Consider the following 25,782-nt stretch of genomic DNA (forward strand, 5'->3'; position numbering starts at 1 on the left):
CATTAGTGCCTCAGGTGTGAAGCAATAATTACTGAAAGTCTCAAATGAGGCTGAAGTTCCATCTGCTTTTGTTTCACTAATTACTCTATTACGAGACAGAACAAACCCATACCCCATATGAAAATCTATTTTCATTTCAATTACACACATGCTATGAGTCATTTTATGCAAAAGGCCACAATATACAGTATATGTGTGAGTCCACAACGGATGCAGAATAGAATTACATGAATATAAGGGATATTCCATGGCTAGGTGTGGAGACCAGTAGTGTAGTCTAGGGCATATGCAGGCATACGCCGTATGCCCACCTAAAATAACTGATGATACGTATGGCCACCAGAACAACAAGTTGGCTTTTGACCGAGAACTTTTTCAGTCTACTCATGCAATGCTGCAGCACCGTTGAGTGTAGGTTTTTTTTTTTTTTTTTTAAGTGTACAGAGATTCTCTCTAAACGAGCACAGGGCAGCGGTTGGCAGGAGCACAACTGATGGCACAGGCAAGACAGACAGTCCAACTAAGCTGATCGACCAACCAAAATGTTCATTTCAGATGTGACTGGATATTTGCTAACCAATCATATTTTCAGTTTCAGTAAGGGGCGGGACATTTCCAGTGTCTAAGGCTGATGCATAAGCATCCCTGGAGTAACCATAATTTGCGCTGTAAATTTATTTCACAGCTAAACATATATATATATATATATATATGCTATACATTTAAATTTTACTTATGCAATTAAACTTTGTGAAAATACATAATGTTATTGAACCCGTGGTAGTTTTTGATGCTCTTCAAAGATGCTGGATAACTGTGTCCCGTAATTATATCAAATGTATTTTTCTTTTTTTTTCTTTTTTTGTGCCTTTTACTGCTGTTGGTGGTGCTTTTTTTTCATGATATCAAATCATTTAAATTTATATTTCTAAGTAGGAAAACAATTTCACTATACACAGAAAAGCACATTATAGTACACATATAAAACAAATAACCATTACTTCTTATGTAGGCTATATATGTTAATACAAGATAAAGTGTTAACATGAACATTACTACAATCATTTAGCTACAATGCTTAACAGTTTATTGAGTATTATGTATGTATTAGTTTATTAATTACAGTAATTATAAAGTATTAAAAAATTTAATTGTAGCCTTATGAATGCAACATTAATAAGACCTATTATAAATATAGATAGATAATATAGACCTTCATAAATTCACAGTATGCCCACCTCTTCAGACACTACTACACCACTGGTGGAGACGAACTGGCTGTTGCCTCCGCGAAGTGCATTAAAATTGTTTAATGCACACCTAGCCACAGACTATCCCGCTTATACCATGGTCACTTGTCAGCATTGATTAATTAAAGTTGTCACTTATTTTTGCAGTGCAAATTTCCACTGGAAAAATAACAGTTAACTTTATCTGTGGTTCATTAGATCTACAGTATTGCCCCTTCTAAATCAGACACAGAGATAAAGTAGTGCAATAATATAACATTTATTTGAATTAATTCAATAAAAAGCAGTACGATTAATTGGAGTTTTTTTGGAGACCATGTACTGTAAAAAAAAATGCACAGTCTAGAAATAATAAATAGCCACATACTGTAGAAGGCTTGGCACTCCTAAGAACATGCAATATTACATTTCTTTTCTTTGTCATTTTCACATTAATGAGGAAAATCCAGCATTATGGACGTGGTGGTTGTAAAAGTGGCACTTACTGTTCACGATGAGGAGAAAATCCTCAGAAACTTGCTGACTCTGACCTCTGAGACATCATATGGTATCCATTGAAGAGGCGGTCACACTACACTTTGTGCTCCATTCACTCTCATTCAAACGCATCAGAACTTGAGAGACCAGAACGCAAGCTCATGCAATAAAATTTCATACTACGCTGCGTACAAGTGGTCAAGTTTGGTGAATGCTGAACTGCAAATCTATACGATAAGATGCACAGGCGTGATAATAGAAGATTGAAACGTAACACACTGACCTCTTGGCTCAATTCAAATAATACATATTTTAAAGCAGCGTGTTTTATTGTTGCAGGAAATTGAGCAGAAAATGTATTTAAAATTTTTTTATATAATATAATTTGTGATGTACTATTTACTTATACCAGAACCCTCCCACGGGACATCATATCCTGGTCTGTTGCATTGTCCGAAATAAAATTGCATGCTCAAAGCTGTGTGACCACCCCTTAAAGGGGCATTCAGTAGTTCTCAAGCTAGCGTTAGCATTGCTCTTCTTTGTGTACTTTAACTACCAATACAACAGTGGTGTTAGACATTGTACTGCTATCTCTCGATGTGGATAAGCATGATCATCTCTGCTGCCCCCACCAGCATTGGAATACCATTTCTCTGAGTTTGAGGTATTTTCTAAAGTTATTTATTGCTACTATTATATAATTGCTTTGCCTAAAAACAAACGACAGAATTCAAGCGAACAGACTTTTACAGTTAAGGACAGATTATAATTGTCCCTCATATCAATAATCTTTGGACACTGTCTACATTTCACGTTTATTAGAGAACTGCTTAGCGTGAAATAAACCTCAATTATCTAGCGATACAGAATGTTATGGAAAAGGAAAGATTAGAATTGTTTTTGATGATCAAATTTAGCATGACCATGAATACTTTATTTTAAGAAATCGTTTTGTTTCCAAGCAAACCAACGTCATGGTTTACTCAAAATCCACAACAAACGCTGTGCCAAGCTTCTAAACTAATGAAGACGTATGCCATTTGATAGAGGTGGAGGTAGATGGGCCCCCCTTACTATAGCTGTGATAACAAAGAAAATAAAATTACACGTTGCTTTCCAGTTGCGTTTGTAAACACTGCCATTACTAAATTCCATTACTAAAATATGTTGACTACACATGTCATTTTAAAAAGTTTGAGGGAAACTTTTCTGTAAATTCCACTGATACTATTTTAGAGAGTGGTCTAAACAATTATTAATGTCTTACCTGTCCAACATAAAAGTAACATCGGCATCACTACTCATGTTTTTTCCATCATTAAATCTTTCCATCTTGTGTATGCCGTACCGATGTTTAATCTAGTTTTTTGCTTTTGCCAGTCTTTCGGTTTTCTTGCTTCGGACCTTTTTCGCTTCTTCAGCAGTACAGCTACTGAACCTCCTGTTGTCTCTGCTTCTAAAACATGATAACAAGTATGTTCCATTGTGTTCTTTTCACTCTTTGCATCACCAAACAACACTGCGCTAAGCATAGACACGCGTACCTACATAAGTGGCAGCCAATGAGTGCGAGGATTTTCTTCTTCGACGTTTAGTGAAACACAGCGGACCATCTCATTTCAACATTGCGAAACACATTGAAGGGGGTGACCCGCACCATGTATAATAAAAACACTTTTTATAGAAAACTATTGAGTACAGTCTTTATCTCATGTGAGTGTAAACCATTCAGATCACTCTTCACAAAAACACAATTCATTTGTTAATGTGTAAAACTTTTTACTTTAATGCCTCGCGACTGATTGAATTAAGATGAAATATGGCCTTGCACGATTACTAAACCAAAGAAGGCAAGTCTGCATTCAGCACTTAAGTCAGCGATGTGTGAAAAAGCTGCACCATCTAGTGGATGTGTCCTGAGCAGCGTAGCAATGTTAGATAATTATCTTATTACAATTCAAATCATTTTACCTGACAGCATAAGATGCCTTTGATGGGTCCCAGATTTCTCCTCTTCTCCTCCGTGAAAAATATAGCTGAATGCCAAACTATATTTTCCTTACAAGCCCAATGTGAGTGTAAGAGGAAAGTTCAGGTGCATTCCTAATTATCTCCAGGTCGGACTCAATAATACGGAGCTGATGAACACTGGCATCTGTTTCGTTGTTCTGGTAGGACTTCACAATTGATTTAAAGATAGCATTGCATGACTTGATGTTGTTCTGTTTTGTAATGTGACGGCTAATCCCTGCTTTGAGGCTAATCAGACTTGCTACACTATATTTGCATCAGGAGGTTTGACCAGAGGCATTAAACTCTCGCAATGTCTCATCATGGAGGACACCAGAGTAGGCACATTAATACAGAACAGTGATTAAAAAAGACTGAAACTACCTGTGCATTAAACGGTTTTGTTACACGACTCTATGGAATACTTGATTTATGATGGTATTCTGAAAAAGCGAAGGGTAAAATACTGCTGTTTTTGTTGTGGTGTGACAGAGTTCCAAGCATGTAACACAGACACTCAATAGTGACATCTGATACTGGTGTCCTTTGCTGATTATGTTGGTATGGTTGGGCAAGGACTGCTTTTTGTTTACATAATTTAAAAAACTTCTTGGCAAGATCAGTGTATTAGTGATGGGTCGTTCATGAATGATTCGTTCATTTTGAAAAAAAAATTTATGTGACTCAGAAGAACGAGTTGTCTCAGAGAGTGATTCGTTCATTTTGTGTTGGCCGCGCATGTGCATTGCGCAACCTCCATTTGTTTGTTACGTGAAACCCGCATAGGCGCTGTACAGGAAACAGAAATTATTAGTTCACCCTTCAACTCTTTTGGTCCGAGTCGTTCGTTCTTTTGTCACGTGACAGCCGTATATGCTATGCATTGCTCACACAGGAAACAGAAATTATTAGTTCACCTCTCGAGCCATCTGGTCCAAGTCATTCGTTCTTTTGTCACTTGACAGCGGTATACGCTATGCATTGCTCACACAGGAAACAGAAATGATTAGTTCACCTCTCGAGTCATCTGGTCCGAGTCGTTCGTACTTTTGTCAGGACCAGAAGATTTCAGAGGTGAACTAAACATTTCTGTTTATCATAATTTGTCCTTGGCTGCATTATCAAAAGTATCAAAATCAAAGTTTGCGCAAGTAGGCGTGTTGGGGGGATTTGGCTATTGAAAATTTTACATTTTAATTTAATTCTGCTCAAATGAACGAAATGACTTGAATAAAGATTCGTTCATTTTGCTGAACGAGACTCAAAGATTCTGGTGAGTAAAATGATCCGAACTTCCCATCACTACTATTATTGTGTGTTTGGTTAAAATACAAAGGGTTCCCACATCCTTTTGACCACTGAATTTCCATGTCTTTTCAATGACCTTTCAAGTCATTTGAGACATTATTAGTATTTCAAAAATAATTTTTATTCAGACTGATTCACTAAGCAATCATTTTGTGAAGTGTTTTTCAATAATTACAGCTGTATGTACCGTAGTAATATTCCCAAAGAGTAGTGGCATTTGGCTGAACTATGTGGTGAAGCAGCTTAGACTCTTAGACCAGGGGCTGTTCAAACAGACGGAGCACAACAGAATGGACAGAACACAAGGATCTTGAGACTCATTTATAAATTGAACTCCTTTCCTGACAAAGCATTTAAAAACCCATTGCTTAATCTGAGAAACGCCGACAACAGAGCAAGACGCAACAGCCAAAGACCTCGACCTAAGAGGCTGTTCACAACAAATGCTTTTGTGACCATCCACACAGTTTTCAAATTTTTTCAAGGTAAACATGCAATACTAGACAGACGTCTTTGACTGTTTTGCTGCATTTTGTAGTTTATCCAGCCCCTCATGAAGGAGCGCTGTTTTTTTTAGATGCAGTGTCAAGATAAAAGAAATTCAACCTTTATAAAAGCTAAAGGTTTCTTGAGACACTTTGTTCTGTTTAACTGTATTTGTTGTGCTGCATCTAGCCTTTTTTTAACACAAGAATGCAACTGGTCTAAAGTCATCGTCAGTGTGCTTGGCACACATCCAAAATTCGAATACACATTTTAAGCATTTAAATGTGCATTTTCTAATCTTACATTCAACAAATATTCACATTTTAATTTGGCAGCCTTAGCGGAAACTGTTGTTGGTGATGTTAAATGCAATTTGAAACATAAAGCGTTTAGTAAATCAACACTCTAACCCAAGCATCAACCATCTTATCACACATTCTGATCTCAGATTCTCCATCATTACAAATTTTGAAGCAGTCTGTACTGTTTCTGACATATTTCAGTTGAAAAGCTGATGTGAATTTGTCACTGTTTGCAGTGTATTTGTAGATAATTCTCCAGAGAGTCCATGTTAGTCATGCTTGAGTAAGTGAGTGTTTATGTGTGTTTGGGGGATGGTCAGACCTGAGATGTGTGGGGGCGGAGTTTGATGCTTAACTACTAGGTTTCTTGAATTGTTCTCTTCATAGCAACGACATGGGACCCTTTCTGACCATGAAAGGGTCACCATTCTATCCAAGACGATGAGCTGGCAAATTACAGCATATTGCAAATATAATATCTCTAAGCTTCCCTATTAGTATTGCCCATCCTAAGGATTTGAACAAATCTCTAACCCTATGTATGAAACTTTGGCATGCAACTTTGTTATACCTCAGATAAAAATAGCTAGGTTATCATCCACATTTTTTTTGCACATTTTGGGATATTGCATAAAAAATGCTGGAAGGAAACACTAAGATGTCTCCAAAATGTGCATAAACTTTTATGCTCGCTTTTTTGATAAGAAGACATGCCCATTAACTACGATAGAAACACATTTACCGAATATATTCCTTGAGAATTGATACAGTATATGCGCATCAAAATTTTTTATTTTGCCTCAGGTCATGTGAATACATATTTCTGTCAGAGAAAATCATCAATATCTTTGCACAGAATCTGAAATGTTGCTCTGGTTTTTCTGAAATGCCGAACATAAAATGCCTGTCATCAAAATTGGCTACTATTGGCTACTATATCCTCCCAGTACTGTCTGACACGCTTTGTTTCCCAGACTTAAGACATCTGCCGCTGAACGCTAGCATACATGAAGTTTGTCAGGGCGTTTTGTCTGCACGCTCTAAACAGCAATTAGGAATTTATTACATTTGATAAGAGTGCACTTTGAAAAAAGCCAGAGTGGCTTTAACTTCCATTTTCATTTACATTTTGCACCAATTTCCTCAGAATTGACGATTTTGTTGTCTTAAACACATGGGATGGAAAGGATGCTTTATTTGCAAATAGTATTTTGTAATATTCAGATTTTTCACTTATAATAAATGTGTAACTTAGATGGAAACATAACGAATTATACCACAAATCATACTACTTGTTGATGTAATTAGACCTTTTTACAGAGATTTGTACATGATGGATGATAAAACGGATGGAAAAAAAACAAAACCCGTTTTCGAGGGATTTTGAGGGACCATATTGAAGGATGGGCCTTTTCAACTTGGGCCACGATGCAACCACCTAGCAACCACCCAGAACACCCCAGCAACCGTGTAGCAATGCACAAAAAATCACTATGAACACCATAGCAACCTCACTCAACCACTACACCCTAGCATGTGGATATGTGTCTCATACTGAATCACGTGACTGAGCCAACAGAGGAATTTAATGTTTTCATTCTTGCTCTTTATTACATGAAAATGTATTGAGGAACAGACTTTGATCAGTCTGATCAGTTTTGATGTTCTATGCTCACTGACCTCAAGTTCCAGGTACGCAATATCAAACTTCTTGGTGCCCACCATGTTAGAGTCTTGTGAAGTTTCATAGCCAGAATTTTGATTATCAGCATATATATATATATATATTAAAACCACTAAGAGGGGAAACCTTGGGTCCTGGCATTCAAGTGGATTTTACTTTGACACGTACCACCTACCTAAAATTGTTGCAGACCACGTACACTCCTTCATAGGCAGGATAATGCGCCCTGCCACACTGCAAAACTTGTTCAGGAATGGTTTGAGGAACATGACAAAGAGTTCAAGGTGTTGACTTGGCCTCCAAATTCCCCAGATCTCAATCCTATTGAGCATCTATGGGATGTGCTGTACCAACAAATCCGATCCATGGAGGCGCCACCTCGCAACTTACAGGACTTAAAGTATCTGCTGCTTATGTCTTGGTTCCAGATACCACAGGACACCTTCAGAGGTCTTGTGGAGTCCATGTCCCGAAGGGTAAGAGCTGTTTTGGTGGCATGAGGGGGACTTACATGATATTAGTCAGGTGGTTTTAATGCTGTGGCTGATCGGTGTATATACTGTATATTTAAGCAATATCACACGAGCAAGAGTGCAATATGGCCCTACATCAGCACTGCTGTGATTCAGTTGTCGTAGGTAATTACAGCAGTGCTGATTTAGGGCCATATAGCACGAGTGTTGTATTATATTGCTTATAACTGTTCAATGAACAAGTACATTTTAAAAAAATGTGGAAAAACCGAGTACGGTCACAAAAAAACGCATGTGTGTGTGTGTGAGAGAGAGAGAGATGAAGCATGTGCGATCACCTGTTGATGATGCTGTAGTCTGTTAGTCAGCTTTCTGAAAATAATGACATTTTGGTGAAATTCATCCTATTTTCTCAGCGGAAAAATAACCAACCAAGCAGGGATATCCCTCCCTATTTCATGGTAGCTGGTGTGCAAGAGTCTTTCACTATAGAAACCGCAATGTCCTCTGCTATTTTGTCCTCTCCAATATGGAAAATCCAGTAAGAAGTAAGCGCCTTGAGTTTGTGTAATTAATCAGTCTGTTGTGTCTCAGCTGTGATTTGCCTTAATGCTGAAGTTGTTAAAAGCTGTTTAAAGCTATTTCCTAGCTTTAGTAGTGTAGTAGTAATAACAGCGATCACGGAGTTCTGTTGTATGAAAACACTGACTGACGCTGACTCACTTCAGGTCCCCAACTGGCTCATATTACACACAAAAATGGTCTTTTGCCTCCACCTGCTGGCTAAAATATGTAATATCACAATATTAAATGTAAAGAGACAGATGGCTCTTAACACATCTACACTGCTCTTACACTTTAGTTTAGAACAACTCGAACACAAGCGGAGTGATACACACAGTGAAGCGGCCGAGTGCTGATGGTTTGAGGCCATCAGGACTCATGGAACATCTCTCGTCCAATCAGATTCGAGGACCGGAAACAAACTGTTGTATATATATATAACTGTTTATATATGTAATCTAAATCTAAATATATATATATATATATATATATATATATATATATATATATATATATATATATATATATTTCCAGCAGCCCTACAGCAGTAATCTTTAGCAGTAATCATGCTAAATTGCTAATTTAGTACTAGAAAATCACTTGCTATTATATCAAACACAGCTGAAAGCTATTTGGTTTGTTAAATCAAATCAAATCAAATCACTTTTATTGTCACACAACCATATACACAAGTGCAATAGTGTGTGAAATACTTGGGTGTAGTTCCGAGCAACATAGTAGTCGTGACAGTGATGAGACATAAACATCAATTTACAATAACATCAGATTTACAACACAATTTAAAATCTAATATACACATAATTACACACAACACAATATAAAATAATAACATGCAATGTACAGTATACAATACACACAATACAGAATACACATATAGTATATATAGAATGTACAGTAGGTTGTATTGTACTGTATTGACATTCAGGCTGTCGGTTGATAGTAAGTTGCCAGTGTGTTGTTAAGAGAGAATATAATATAATAATAATATAATTTATGACAGTCCGGTGTGAGATATAAGAGTAAGAGTAATAAAGTGCAGTGCTGATGTATTTTGATCGTGGGAGATCAAGAGTTCAAAAGTCTGATTGCTTGGGGGAAGAAGCTGTCATGAAGTCGGCTGGTGCGGGTCCTGATGCTGCGATACCGCCTGCCTGATGGTAGCAGTTACTGATGTAAAAAACAGCACCATCACTATTTGAAAAAAGTCATTTTTTATCAAATCTAGACAGGCCCCATTTCCAGCAGACATCACTCCAACACCTTATCCTTGAGTAATCATGCTATATTGCTAATTTGGTACTAGAAAATCACTAGCCATTATATCAAACACTGCTGAAAGCTATTTTGTTTGTTAAATGAAGCTTAACATTGTCTTTGTGTTTGTTTTTGAGTTGCCACAGTATGCAATAGACTGGCATGTCTTAAGGTCAATATTAGGTCAAAAATGGCAAAAAAGAAACAGCTTTCTCTAGAAACTCATCAGTCAATCATTGTTTTGAGGAATGAAGGCTATACAATGCTTGAAATTGCCAAAAAACTGAAGATTTCATACAAAGGTGTACACTACAGTCTTCAAAGACAAAGGACAACTGGCTCTAACAAGGACAGAAAGAGATGTGGAAGGCCAGATGTACAACTAAACAAGAGGATAAGTACAGAGTCTCTAGTTTTAGAAATAGACACCTCACATGTCCTCAGCTGACAGCTTCATTGAATTCTACCAGCTCAACACCAGTTTCATGACAACAGTAAAGAGAAGACTCTTTAAAGAAATGGGAAGAATTGCAAAGAAAAAGCCATTTTTGGAACAGAAAAACAAAAACAAAAAGGTTAGAGTGGGCAAAGAAACACAGACATTGGACAACAGATAACTGGAAAAGAGTGTTATGGATCTTAATCCCACTGAGATTTTGTGGGATCAGCTAGAGTGTAAGGTGCATGAGAAGTGCCCGACAAGACAGCCTTTGCAAGTGCTACAGGAAGCATGGGGTGAAATATCTGGACAAACTGACAGCTAGAATGCCAAGGATCTGCAAAGCTGTCATTGCTGCACATGGAAGATTTTTGATGAGAACTCTTTGAAGTAGTTTAAGAAGTTCTGAAAAAAAACAATTTCTTCAAATTTTAATAGTAATTTTCACGTTATTAATGTACTGACTATACATTGTGATCAGTTGAATGCCGTTTTGGTGAATAAAAGTACCATTCCCTATCTGTCACTCACTCGATGTTGTGTCGATGTAGTGACAGTAGGGGTCACTCTTGGGAGCCTGAAACACCTCTGGTCTTTGAAAAAAGGCCAATGAAAATTGGTGAATGGTATTTGCATACCACTCCCCTGAACATACGGGTATAAAAGGAGCTGGTATGCAACCACTCATTCAGATTTTCTCTTCGGAGCCGAACGGTCGATGCTTATTGAGCTGAAATCTCATGGCTGTTCATTCACCTCTGCTGGATCTGACAGCGCATTTCAGCGGCTTCTCCCCCTCTGCACTGGTGCACTGCAGAGAATGCCCCTGGGCGCTTCGGCAGAAATAAGAGTATATTCTGAAAAAAAGGGTATATTTCTCTAAAAGAGCAGCACACACGGAGTCTTTTTAAAGATGCCTTTCCGTTTGTGTGTTATTAATGGTTGCGGTCGTTATCTCTCACCTTCTGACGGTCACGATCGCTGTCTTTCGTGTCTGGGCGCTACCCACACAGAGACAGTGTTCGTGGATGGGTCATGTACTCATTGTGAGAACATGACCATGGCAACATTGCGGTCGCGGCGTGCCTTTGTAAGAAAGCAAGCCACCCAGTGGTTCCCCGCCTCGGTCCTTCTACCTACGGGTATGAGGCCAGCACGGCTAGCACTGGGGGCAATTTGGGGACCTCAATTGGACCACCTCCGCAGGGTATCCCCCAACGGACCTCCCATTCCCCAGCACGCTCGTCTGCCCCGTTCGGGCTTCCGGATGAGTCCACCGGCTCGTCTCGTGGCGAGTTCGACCACTTGTTCAGAGCCCGCGATGGTGATGAGCTCCCGAGCGCAGCATCGGAGAGCGGGCTCGTCCAGTCGGACGCGGAAGCCTCAGCTGGTCGCCCAGTCACAGGCTGACGCGGAGATGATGCACATGCTTTCCCGGGCAGCCGTGAGCGTCGGACTAGAGTGGAACCCTCCACTCTCCCCTGAACCCTCGCGGCTCGATAATTGGTTCCTGGGCTCGCGGCGTCGCTCACAGCCACGCCCCGCCCCAGTTCCTTTCTTCCTGGAAGTGCACGATGAGCTGACAAGGTTGGGGGAGGCACCTTTTACTGCCCGGTCCCAATCTTTCAGCTCCCCAGCCCTCACTACCCTCGATGGTGGGGCAGCCAAGGGGTATTCGGCGATCCCCCCCGGTTGATAAGGCGCTCGCGGTGCACCTATGCCTGCAGAGCGCCGCCACCTGGCGCGGGCGCCCGAAGCTCTCGTCCAAGGCCTGTAGGTTTACGTCATCCCTGACGGCCAAGGCCTACGGTGCCGCTGGACAAGCCGCCTCCGCCCTGCACGCCATGGCTCTCCTGCAAGTTCACCAAGCCAAGGCACTAAAGGAACTGCATGAGGATCCCCGGAACTGATGCAGGAGCTGTGCTCGGCGACCGACCTCACCCTCCGGGCGACGAAGGTCATGGCGCGGTCTCTTGGGCGGGCGATGTCAACCTTGGTGGTCCAAGAACGCCACCTTTGGCTCAACCTGGTCGAGATGGGAGAGGCCGACAAGGCACAGTTCCTTGGCGCTCCCATTTCCCAGGGCGGCCCGGTGCGACACCATAGCAGTTCTTGGCAGTGAAGCAACAGACGGAAGCTATATGACAAATCCTGCCCCGGCGCGGCTCAAGATCCCGCACCCTGTCTGCTCGTCGCCAAGGGCGTCCTCCTGTGTGGAGCCCACCGCAGGAAGCAGATGCCACCCATCTCATGGCCGGCCGCCAAGAACCCGAGAAAGGCTTTGAAGCGCCCCTGAGACGGGAGACCCAGGGACGAGGAAACCTGCTGCTCTGGAGCTGGTAAGCAGACCACTCCATCCCCTGGTGGAGGGCCAGGAGGAGAAACTTTTGTTACTTTTCACTGAATTTCGCCACATGCCCAAGTGACTGCGGTACCCAAGAGTTCAGCAAAAGAGCGGTTTCCTTGTTCCCTGGGTCACATACCCAGTGCGCATGGCCGTCATCACGACCACCATCCACCATTCCATTTCGGCAGGTTTGGCGCTCCAGCGGCGGTCTCCCCGCCCCTGCGCACCCAGCTGTGGCACAAATCCTCCCCCCGATGTGACGTCTCCACGGGTCACGAGGACAAGCCTCTTCCTCCCTCATCCCAGGCTGTTCCGGGGGTGGTCACAAGGAGCCAGGTAAGTGCTTAGATGTCCCTGAACTCAGCACGGCCACGGCACGACGTGGCACCTCAGGCTTCGCCCTGCCACGAGGCCCCACCCACCAGTACGTCCGAAGAGATTGTCCCCTTGGTCCCCCTCGCCCGAAGCTTGGACACGTAGCTTGTGCTTTCCAACCCATCGCGATGGCTGGTCCGGACCGTCCGACACAGCTACACGATTCAGTGGCGCTCCACCCAGGTTCAGCGGCGTCCACTTCATCTCGGTGAAGGGCGAGAACGCCGCTACCTTGCGCGCAGAAATCGCTACCCTCCTACGGAAGGGTGCGATAGAGTCTGTCCCTCCAGCCGAGATGAAGAAGGGGTTTTACAGCCCCTACTTCATTGTACCGAAGAAAGGCGGTGGATTGCGGCCAATCTTTAACCTGCGTATACTGAACCGGGCTTTACACAGACTCCCGTTCAAGATGCTGACGCAAAAACATCATCAAGTCCGGCATCAAGAATGGTTCGCGGTGGTAGACCTGAAGGACGCGTACTTCCACATCTCGATTCTACCTCAACACAGACCCTTCCTGCGGTTTGCATTCGAGAGTCGGGCGTATCAGTACAAGTTCCTCCCTGTCGGCCTGTCCTTGTCCCCTTGCATCTTCACGAAGGTCACAGAGGCAGCCCTTGCCCCATTAAGGGAAGTGGGCATTCACATCCTCAACTGGCTAATCCTAGCTCACTCTCGGGATGTGTTGCGTGCGCACAGGGACCTGGTGCTCTCGCACCTCAGCCGACTAGCAAGCTCCTCCTGGTTCAGAGCATCTCTTTTCTTGGCTTGGAGTTGGACTCAGTCTCGATGACGGCGCGCCTCACGAATGAGCGTGCACAGTCGGTGCTGAACTGTCTGAAGGCGTTCGGACAGAAGACAGCGATTCCACTGAAACTGTTTCAGAGGCTCCTGGGGCATATGGCATCCTCAGCAGTGGCCACTCCCTTGGGTTGATGCATATGAAACCACTTCAGCACTGGCTCCAGACTCGAGTCCCGAGATTGGCATGGCGCCGCGGGACACATCGCGTGGCCATCACGCCGGTCTGTCGCCGCCTCTTCAGCCCTTGGACCGACCTCATATTTCTACGGGCAGGCGTTCCCCTAAAACAGGTCTCCAGGCGCATCGTGGTTACAACAGACACCTCCAAAACGGGCTGAGGCGCTGTATGCAATGGGCACACAGCCGCTGGCTCCTGGATGGGCCCGCGGCTGCATTGGCACATCAACTGCCTCGAGTTGTTGGCAATTCTGCTCGCCCTGCGGAGGTTTCGGCCATTGATCCAAGGCAAGCATGTGTTAGTTAGGACAGACAACACGGCAACGGTGGCATACATCAACCGTCAAGGTGGTTTACGCTCCCGTTGTATGTCACAACTCGCCCGCCGTCTCCTCCTCTGGAGTCAGCAGCACCTCAAGTTGCTGCGAATCACTCACATCCCGGGCGACCTCAACACTGCAGCGGACACGCTGTCACGACAGGTTACCCTCAGGGGAGAGTGGAGACTCCACCCTCAGGTGGTCCAGCTGATTTGGAGTCGATTCGGGCAGGCACAGGTAGACCTGTTCGCTTCCCGAGAATCCTCCCACAGCCCGCTCTGGTACGCCCTGACCGAGGCACCTCTCAGTATAGACGCGCTGGCACACAGCTGGCCCCCTGGACTACTCAAATATGCGTTTCCCCCAGTGAGCCTACTTGCACAGACCCTGTGCAAGGTCAGGGAGGATGTGGAGCAGGTCGTCCTGGTAGCACCCTACTGGCCCACCCAGACATGGTTCTCGGACCTCACGCTCCTCGCGACAGCCCCCCCCCCCTTCTTTCTCAGGGACGGGGCACCATCTGGCACCCTTGACCAGGAATCTCCATGTCTGGCCACTGGGCGGGATGCGGAAGACTTAAGTGGCCTACCACCTGCGGTGGTTGACACGATCACTCAAGCTAGGGCCCCCTCTACGAGGTGCCTGTATGCCTTGAAGTGGCGTCTCTGAGCAGCTCTTTGTCTGCTTTGGTGGACAGTGGAAAGGAAGTGCTGTCTCCAAGCAGAGGATCACCCACTGGGTCATTGATGCCATAGCAATGGCATATCACGCTCAGGACGTGCCGCCCCCCAGCAGGGCTACGAGCCCATTCTACTATGAGTATGGCGGCCTCCTGGGCCTTGACCAGTGGCGCCTCTCTAACAGACATTTGCAGAGCAGTGGGCTGGGCAATACCCAACACCTTTGCGAGGTTCTACAATATCCGGGTGGAACCGGTTTCGTCCTGTGTTCGCCAGTTCACGTAACACAGTTCAGCTAGTTGTGGCATTTCGTATAGGGACCTCTAGTGTCACTACATCGACACAACGTCGAGTGAGTGACAGATAGGGAACATCCTGGTTACTTTCGTAACCTCCGTTCCCTGATGGAGGGAATGAGACATTGTGTCCCTCCCACCACAACGCTGGACTACCCGCTGAAATGGCCGGGACCTTGTCTCGGCTCCTCAGCACAAAACCTGAATGAGTGGTTGCATACAAGCTCCTTTTATACACGTATGTTCGGGGGAGTGGTATGCAAATTTTCATTGGCCTTTTTTCAAAGACCAGAGGTGTTTCAGGCTCCCAAGAGTGACCTCTAGTGTCACTACATAGACACAACGTCTCGTTCCCTCCATCAGGGAATGGAGGTTACGAAAGTAACCAGTATGATTTCTTTCCATACGATCAAAATCTGTACATTATTCCAAAGTTTTGTCTGCCAGTGTATACACACACACACACACACACACACACACACACACACACATATATATATATATATATATATATATATATATATATATATATATATATATATATATATATATATATATTCATGGTTAGTGATTCATTTTACATATTTCTTTGCTCAACTTTTAGATTAGATTATACAGCCTACACAGTTTTATAAAAACAACTCTGATGTCAAAGCATAATATGGTGGCTAGTTGTTTTAAAACACATGGTAAGATATTGTAAGATAAGGTGTGACACAACATTGCAAATTCTGAGTAAGAAAAGTATTTAAACACCCTTGCAGTTAAGCAATCATTGCTTAACAAGCAAGAACAAATAATATTTAGGACATCAGCAGGGCAAAAAGTGAGTTTCTCCTTTTAACTTTTTCATAAAAGTTTACTTTTTCAGAGATATCATGTACATTTTAGTCTAGATGGTGTGACACTTTTCACACAAAAATATAACTGCTTAACCCTTGTATGTTAAAAGCACGGTTGCCATGTGTCCATGGGTACACTACAACGATACTAGCTGATTTTTATTAATGCAGATTGACATTTTACAAATTACTGTAGTTCCTCTGTTAAAACTACACAAAACAAATGCAGTATCAATAATATTTTAATCAGATAACTTTTTACACTAACCCTGCTTTTTGTATATTGTTCTCCACAGAAAATTCCCTTATCAATGTACAATGTGTCATTCTACAGCAATTCTTTGCTTGAATTAAGTAGATTAAAAGTTGGAAACAAGTATGTGACATTTCAGAAAAATTTACCTTTTAAATTTTTTCAGCCTGGTCTCATGAACATTACATGGCCGTGACAACATTTTTGCAAAACTATGTTACATGCCTTATTACACCAAATGTGAGTGAAATGGTGTCGACGTCATAATCAGACAGGGTTTTTGTGGTGAAAATCAGACGGAGGTTGTGTTGAGTAAAATGTACCTCCCTAACCTAAAACTTTAAACTAAACCTAACCTATATTGATCTAAATATAAGTGAGAGGTAGACACATAACAGATATCCTTACCCTAAACCAACATCTAAACCAAACCGATAGTGTCCAAAAACAAAATGAGAAAGGAAAAGCACATTTTCTGAAGCAACCAAGTCATCTGGTGTCGCTTCTATGACACTCTTGTCTAACATGTTTGCTTGTGTGCTTAAATGGTCTTGAACCGCAGACTTCAGAGTCCAAAGTCCAACACTCAACCAGGTAAGCTATCGTGGAAGCTGATTACACTGGAATATGTGTGTGAGTGTAGGTGAGTCTGTAATACAAGTGCTGAAATGTGTCGTTTTTCAAATGATGCATTATAGTAAGTGTTTCAATATCATAACATAGCAGTGTATGAGTAGTAGTGCCAAAAATAAGTGTTTATAAAGTAATAATCAGCTGTTGTAGTCATGATTTGTGTGAAAGTGAATCAAACGCACAGTTGTTGTAACGCCTCTAGTGTTCATTTCAACAGGAAACTGCGACGAACCGTTGACTCTGGCACATAAAAGACAGTTTGCAAAAATTTTGTTATATTAATACTCATTGTATGAGACAAGGTTGGATTTTTTCTGTAAACAATATAATCTGCAATGCCATATGACATAATATGACACCATATACAATGATCATATCTTTTTTTTCAGCAAAGAAGACCAACACAGCTATATGATTTTCATGTCTTTTTTTGCTAAGATACTTTTTCCAAACTTTTCTAATATTCATGCTTACTGGGATAGTTCACCCAAAAATGAAAATTATGCCATCATTTACACACCAACATGTCTTTTCAAACCTATAAAACTCTTCAGTGGAAAAGAAAAGGAGGCATCTAAGATGAATGTCCAAGCTGCTCTTTGCCAGGAGATGTTAGGCAGAAGAGATTCACAGCCTCATTCACCATTCACTTTCATTGCGTATTTTTTTCCATACACTGAAAGTGAATGGTGACTGAGGCTGTCCAGATATATTCTGCCTGATATCTCATTTAGTGATCCACAAAAAGAAAGAAGTCATACAGGAACGACATAAGGGTGAGCATATGACAATATAATATTCATTTTGGGTGAACTAACACTTCAAATGTCAAAAAACAATTAGTGATGTCAAAAGTACCAGTACTTCAGTCGATACTAAAATAAAAAGATGATGGATGACGTCATGACGATACCAGTGTTTCTGCATTACCGGCAGTATCGAGCACTGACTTAATTCGGTATCCGCATGCTGTCTGACTGACACATGATTACTTTCAAATGCACTTAAGCAATACATACATAACTGAGAAACACTTGAAAAAAACATGCATTTATTTTTATTTATTATTTACATTGAAATTTAATTTTAAAGAGGCTAAAGGAATGTGTTCAAGCACATTACCATATTAGCCTATTTTTGCTGTTTTATCGATAATGGTATTGAGAAATGTGAAATTTCACTGGTATCTGTACCAACGACTGAAATTTTGGTATCGCGACAACACTAAAATCTATCATTTACTAGTTCTAGCTTGTTATAAACTCATGCAGGCTCTCTCATGCAGGCACTGACTACAGCATACAATACTCCAGCAAGGAATGTGCCAACACGCTTGCATGAACGCTTCTTGCCGGTACTCGTGTTTGTGTTTGTTCTGCGTGTTTGAATGTTTGGACTCCCTCATTTGCTTTGATACATCATCTCTCTATCGAAGCAGCTTACATTTTAAAATCATTGACTTCCATTAGATTAGCACCTCTGAATACCTGGTTTTTAAAGTTATTGGTCCATCACCACTGCTTGTGGTTCTTGTGTATCACCCACCAAAATCTTTGTCTAATTACTTAAGTGATCTGAATGAGCTGTTAACTCTAACATGTGCCATGTGTTCATCTGTATTGTTACTTGGTGTTTTCAACATACATGTAGATACTGATTGCGCTACTGCCCATGAGCTCATGTCTGTGTTTGAGTGTTTCAATTTAGTACAACATGTTGACTTCCCTACACACTCTCGTGGCCACACTCTAGACCTAGTCTTTACTGTTGGTTTAAGCAATGTCTCTGTGCTCGGCTCTCAAATTGGACTGTCTAAACTTTCATTTATTGAACGAAGTTGTGAAACCCCTCTCCCCAGGTCATGTCTGAAATCCATTATAACAAACCTCATACCTTAATATTACTGAACTTACCTGTCACATTGACATCCTCACTAGATACAATACATACATTTCTAATGCCCTTGATTTACATGACCCTCTTAAGAGTAGACTTGTCCCCTCCACTCACTCGTCTCCCTGGTTTACACCTGAACTTAGCACTCTGAAAGATGCAGGATGCCGCCTTGAGCGTCTCTTTAAGAAAACTGGTTTAACTGTTCACTCATCTGCCTACAATGACCATATGCAGACATACAAATCTGCATTAAATGCTGCATGCTCAGCATATTTTTCTTCCCTTATCAATAATGCCTCTTCCAGACCCAAAACACTCTTTTCCATGGTTAACAAACTCACCAACCCACCTGTGTCAGTTATTTCCGATTCTGCTGAGCTCTGTCAGTCATTTCTTCACTACTTTCAAAATAAAATTAATTCACTATACAAACTTTTCCCTCCTACCGTACCTCCAGACGTACCACAGGATTTCTTCACTGACCTCACGATTGGCACATTTTCTGACTTTGCCCCTACTAGCCCACCTGCAATTACTGAGTTAATCAAGAAATCGAATTCTATTTCCTGTCAGTTAGACCCGGCCCCCACCGCCCTGCTTAAACATTGTCTGCCATTGCGGTGTCTATCTCCCTCCTCATCAACAGACATCTTAGTACTGGTATTGTCCCTCTAGAACTAAAAACTGCAGCTGCCACCCCAGTTTTAATAAAGCCCGGCCTAGACCCTTGTGACCTTAAAAATTACCGTCCTATTTCATATCTCCCTTTTTTGTCCAGATTTATGGAAAAAGTGGCTGCCTCTCAGCTACAATCCTATCTGGCCTCACACAAACTCTTTGAGTGTTTTCAGTCTGGTTTCTGTCCACTCCATAGCACAGAGACTGCAATCATTAGAGTTGTTAATGATCTTCTAATGGCCGCAGACTCTGGTGCCCTCACTATTCTTGTTCTCTTATATCTCAATTCTGCATTTGACACTATCTCACATAGCATACTCATTTCTTGCCTTTCTGCTATTGACATTTCTGGTACTGTACTATCCTGGTTCAATTCTTATCTCTCTGACCGTCAACACTACATCTCTATTCATCAGTCAAAATCTACTACAGCTCCTGTTTCTCAAGGCGTCCCTCAGGGTTTTGTTCTTGGTCCACTGCTCTTCATCACTTATATACTTCCCCTGGGTCACATCATCCGCTGGCACGGACTCAACTTTCAATGTTATGCTGATGACACAGCTTTATATCAGTTCAAAACCTGCTGCCCCCTTACCCACAAGCTCCTTATCTGCATGTATCAATGACATCAATACCTGGATGACCAATAATTTTCTCAAACTTAACACTGACAAAACTAATGTACTTTTAGTTGGTTCTACAAATCTTACATCTCGCCACTCTGATCAGTCTGTTGATATTGATGGTGTCCTGGTCAGACCCTCCTCTACAGTCAGAAACCTCTGCATTATTTTTGATTCTTCACTCTCCTTCCTCCCTTATTTCTCTTCTATCACAAAAGCTGCTTTCTTTCACCTCAGTAATATTGCCAGACTACACCCCATTCTCAATATAAAAAATGTGACTTGTTCACGCTTTCATCACTTTGCGACTCGACTACTGTAATGCCCTCTTTTCTGGTCTCCCCATTAAAACAATCAATAAACTGCAATACATTCAGAATTCTGCAGCTCAGGTTCTCACTTATTCCAAGAAATCATCTCACATCACCCCCACTTTACGTAGACTGCACTGGCTACCTGTCTCTTACCGCATTCAGTATAAATTACTCTTCACAACATTTCAGAATCAGAATCAGAATGAGCTTTATTGCCAAGTATGCTTACACATACATGGAATTTGTCTTGGTGACAGAAGCTTCCAGTGCACAAACAATACAACGACAAGACAGAGATAATAATAAAAAAATAGAATAAAAATAAAAAGTGAATAAAAAATATAAGTATATATAGAAATACACATTAAGACTATATATATATATATATATATACACACACGCATGTACAAATACAAATCTGTTATATACAGATGCAAGGGAATGCATGGCAGAAGAGGTAAGATATGTTGGATGAATATAAATAGACTAAGCTGTGTATTGCACATAATTATTGCTCAATGGGGCAGTATTAAATGATTCATGAGATGGATAGCCTGAGGGAAAAAACTGTTCCTGTGCCTGGCGGTTCTGGTGCTTAGTGCTCTATAGCACCGTCCGGAAGGCAACAGTTCAAAAAGTAAGTGGGCTGGGTAAGTGGAGTCCAGAGTGATTTTTCCAGGCCTTTTCCTCACTCTGGAAGTGTACAGTTCTTGAAGGGAGGGCAGTGGGCAACCAGTAATCTGCTCAGCAGTCCGAACTGTCCAAACTGTCCTTTGTAGTCTCTAATTTCATAGCTGAACCAAACCAAACAGTTATTGTATCAGACAGTAATTGTATCAGCAGCGCCTGTGGCAACTTCCTCACCTGGCGAAGGAAGTACAACTTCTGCTGGGCCTTTTTTACAATGTCAGTGTGGGTCTCCCACTTCAGGTCCTGTGAGATGGTAGTGCCCAGGAACCTGAATGACTCCACTGCTGCCACAGTGCTGTTTAGAATGGTGAGCGGGGTCAATGTTGGGGTGTTCCTCCTAAAGTCCACTATCATCTCTACTGTTTTGAGCGTGTTCAGCTCCAGGTTGTTTTGACTGCACCAGTGAGCCAGCCGTTCAACCTCCCTTCTGTTTACAGATTCATCATCATCTTGGTTGAGGCCGATGACAGTGGTGTCATCTGCAAACTTCAGAAGCTTGACAGAGGGGTCCTTGGTGGTGCAGTTATTTGTGTACAGGGAGAAGAGCAGTGGGGAGAGCACACATCCTTGGGGGGCACCAGTGCTGATCGTACAGGTGCTGGAAGTGAATTCCCCCAGTCTCACTAGCTGCTGACTGTCCATCAGAAAGCTGGTGATCCACTGACTGATAGACGTGGGAACAGAGAGTTGGTGTAATTTAGTCTGGAGAATAGCTGGGATGATGGTGTTGAAAGCCGAACTGAAGACCACAAAAAGGATCCTTGCATATGTCCCTGGTCTGTCCAGGTGTTGCAGGATATGATGCAATCCCATGTTGACTGCATCATCCACAGACCTGTTTGCTCGATAGGCAAATTGAAGGGGATCCTGGAAAGGGTCCAGTGATGTCCTTCAGGTGGGCCAACACCAGTCTCTCAAATGACTTCATGACCACAGACATCAGAGTGGTGGGTCTGTAGTCATTGAGTCCTGTGATTTTGGGTTTCTTTGGGACAGGAATGATGGTGGAGCATTTGAAACGGCAGGGAACTTCACACTGCTCCAGTCATCTATTGAAGATCTGTGTGAAGATGGGGGCCAGCTGGTCAGCACAGGATTTTAGACAAGTGGGTGAAACACTGTCTGGGCCCTGTGCTTTCCTTGTCTTTTGTTTCTGGAAGACACGGCACACCTCCTCTTCACAGATCTTAAGTGCAGGTTGAGTAGCAGGAGGGGGGCTGCAGGAGGTGTTGATGTTTGTGTGAAGTGAAGGTCAGAGCGGGTGTGGGGTGTGAGACTGGGCCTTTCAAATATAAAGTAGAACATATTCAAGTCGTCAGTCAGTTGTTGGTTCCCTACAGTGTTGGGGAAGGTTTCTTTAAGTTAGTAATGTCTTTCAGGCCACTCCACATTGATGTAGGGTCTACATCAAACATGAAAACTTGTTTTTCAGCTTATCAGAATAGCTTCTTTTAGCCACTCTAATTTCCTTATTTAGTGTGTTCATGGCCTGATTGTACAAGCTTTTATCCCCACTTCTGTAAGCATCCTCTTTGGCCTGACGAAGCTGCTTGAGTTCTGCTGTAAACCATGGTTTGTCACTGCTGTATGTTAAATAAGTCATAGTAGGAATGCATATATCCTCACAGAAACTGAAATATGATGTCACAGTATCTGTGAGCTCATCCAGATTGGTATCTGCAGCCTCAAATACACTCCAATCATTGCAGTCAAAGCAGGCTTGTAGTTCCAGCTCTGCTTCATTGGTCCATTTTTTTACAGTCTTTGCTACAGGTTTAGCTGATTTTAGTTTCTGCCTGTACGTTGGAAGAAGATGAACCAGACAGTGATCAGAGAGTGTCCCAAAACTGCTCTAGGGACAGAGCGATACGCATCATTTATTGTTGTGTAGCAATGATCCAGTGTATTCCTGTCTCTGGTGGGGCATGTAATGTGCTTTCTGTATTTTGGCAGATTAGCTTTATTAAAATCTCCCAGAATAATAATAAATAGTATTGTTGTTTCGTGTCTGTGATGTGATCAGCCAGATGTTGCAGCACTGCGTTCACGCACGCTTATGGAGGAATATAAACACTCACCAGAATAAATGAGGAAAACTCCTGCTGCGAGTAGAAAGATTTACAGTTGATGAAGAGCACTTCCAAATTAGGACAGCACATCCTCTTTAACATTATTACATCTGTACACCAACTTTCGCTGATGTAAACGCATGTTCCACCGCCTCTCGTTTTCCCTGTTAACTCCGCAATGCGATCTGCTCTGAACAGCTGAAAGCCCGGCAGATGTAACGCGCAGTCCGGAATGGCTTCACTCAGCCAAGTTTCTGTGAAGCACATGGCAGCAGAGTTTGAAAAGTCCTTGTTTGTAAGGGTGAGGAGATGTAGTTCGTCCGTTTTGTTAGGGAGAGAGCGGAGATTCGCTAGATGAATACTCGGCAGCACTGTTCGAAATCTGCGCTGATGAAGCCTGACCAGCGCGACGCTCGTTTCCCTCGCCTGCGTCTCATAGCGCGTTTAAACAACACAGCTGCGCCTCTGACTAAAATGTTCAGCAAAACATCCGAATAGACAAAAACCGAGAAAAGATTGTCTTGTATGTGCTGCCGAATGTTTAGCACTTCATGCCTGGTAAAACTGATTGGAAAAAAATTACTAAACACAGGACAAACAAACAAAAACAACAAAAGAATTGGAGAGCTCCACACCGAGGCAGCCATCTGCAGCACCATCTTGATCTATGTATTTAAAGCTCTACATGGTCTTTCCCCTCCTTACATCAAAGATCTTATTCATCCCTACACACCATCTCACTCACTCAGGTCTTCTGACTCCGGTTTACTAATCATCCCACGTTATACGCTAACATCACTGGGTGGCAGGGCTTTTAGCACTACTGCTCCAACATTATGGAACTCTATCCCACAATCCTTCTGTGACCTCAACACCATACATGATTTCAAAACCCACCTCAAAACATATCTCTTTGCCTTATGTCATTCTGACTCTTAATTGATCTGCTCTTGTTTTGTTTATATATATATATTTGATTGCTACTTGTAAAGCGACCTTGATTTTGTAGAAAGGTGCTATATAAAATGAACTTATCTATTTATTATTAATATTGATTATTTATTATATTATTATTATTATTTATTACCACGCTGTTAGACCTTAAAGGAATAGTTCAACCTAAAATGGAAATTCTCTCATCATTTACTCAACCTCATGCCATCCCAGATGTGAATGACTTTCTTTCTTCTGCTGAATACAAATGAAGATTTGTAGAAGAATATTTCAGCTCTGTAGGTCTATACAATGCAAGTTAATGGTGACCAAAATTTTGAAGCTCCAAAAAGCTCATAAAGGCAGTATAAAAGTAATCCATGCAACTTCAGTGGTTTTATCCATATCTTCTGAAGCGATATGATAGGTATAGGTGAGAAACAGATCAATATTTAAGTCCATTTTTAATATAAATCTCCACTTTCAAACAGCCCTCCTAAGTGCACTTCTCTCTTAAGAGTTATTCTTTGGTTTTTGGCGATTTACATTCTTTGTGCATATCACCACCTACTGGGAAGTGAGGAAATTTTATAGGAACAAGGACTTTATATTGATCTGTTTTTTACCCACACCTATTATATTGCTTCAAAAGATGTAGATTTAACCATTGGAGTTGTATGGGTTACTTTTATGCTGGCTTTATACGCTTTTTAAGCTTCAAAGTTTTGGTCACCATTCACTTGCATTGTATGGAACAACAGAACTGAGATATTGTTCTAAAAATCTTTATTTGTGTTCTGCGGAAGAAAGAAAGTCATACACATCTGGGATGGCATGAGGGTGAGTAAATTGATGAGAAAATGTTAAATTTTTGGGTGACCTATTCCTTTAAACTACTGGTTTGTCTTAAGCAACACTTTGTTCTTGAAGTTGACATTGTGTCATAATTAAAAGATCAGCTAAAACAAACAAAAAAACAAAAAAAATGCAGCACATTTAAAAGGAATGACAGTCATTAATACTAAAACTGTGACTGCTGCTCGATTTTAAAAATGTCTAATGCCCAATCATACTTTACAAACATTCTTAAGGTTATAGCATTGCTCAGTTTGCTCTTTCTAAACACTTACAGGATGCATATCTCCTGTAGTACCTCACATTTTATCGAACTCCTCAGATGACACCTTACCTTAGCTCTAGAGAACTCCAAGCCGAGTACAGCAGAGCTCATAGATCCATTATTTCAGCATATTACACAAACTAGACGTTCCAAAAGCACACCTGAACGTTCACGCATCTCCAGTGCACGACAGGTTAGGTCACACCGCTGATTATTGCAAGCTAAATGCGGCTTTGTGTTTGGCAGCAGATAAGAGGCGTGTGATGTCACAGGTGGGGGAGGAAGGAGGCCGTGGCTCAGGTGTCTGTTTCCAAGTGCACTTACAGAATAACAGAGGCCACTGCTATTCGCTGTGCCACCCGATGCCTATCTGGTTAATGTTCTTCTAACTGCTGCTCTAAAAACCTGCTGTTATTGCTGTGTGTTCCTGTTGTTATAACTATTTTTCCTCACTGGGGGAA

The 25,782-nt window shown here is 42.0% G+C and overlaps 1 protein-coding gene across 7 annotated transcripts in view; it reads right to left on the reverse strand.

Moving 5' to 3' along the window:
- Positions 1-25,782, reverse strand: part of LOC127444719 (A-kinase anchor protein 13-like) — a 142,833-nt gene that overhangs the window by 115,422 nt on the left and 1,629 nt on the right. Inside the window, exon 1 of one of the 7 annotated variants that reach the window (XM_051704284.1) lies at positions 16,515-16,593. The exons of the other annotated variants lie outside the window; for them this stretch is intronic. The gene's annotated coding sequence lies outside the window, so the exon portion shown is untranslated. Of the gene's footprint in view, positions 1-16,514; positions 16,594-25,782 lie in introns of those variants that run through there. 7 annotated transcript variants of the gene reach the window in all.

This window comes from Myxocyprinus asiaticus, chromosome 1, assembly GCF_019703515.2.
Source record: "Myxocyprinus asiaticus isolate MX2 ecotype Aquarium Trade chromosome 1, UBuf_Myxa_2, whole genome shotgun sequence".
NCBI classification, from domain to species: Eukaryota; Metazoa; Chordata; class Actinopteri; order Cypriniformes; family Catostomidae; genus Myxocyprinus; species Myxocyprinus asiaticus.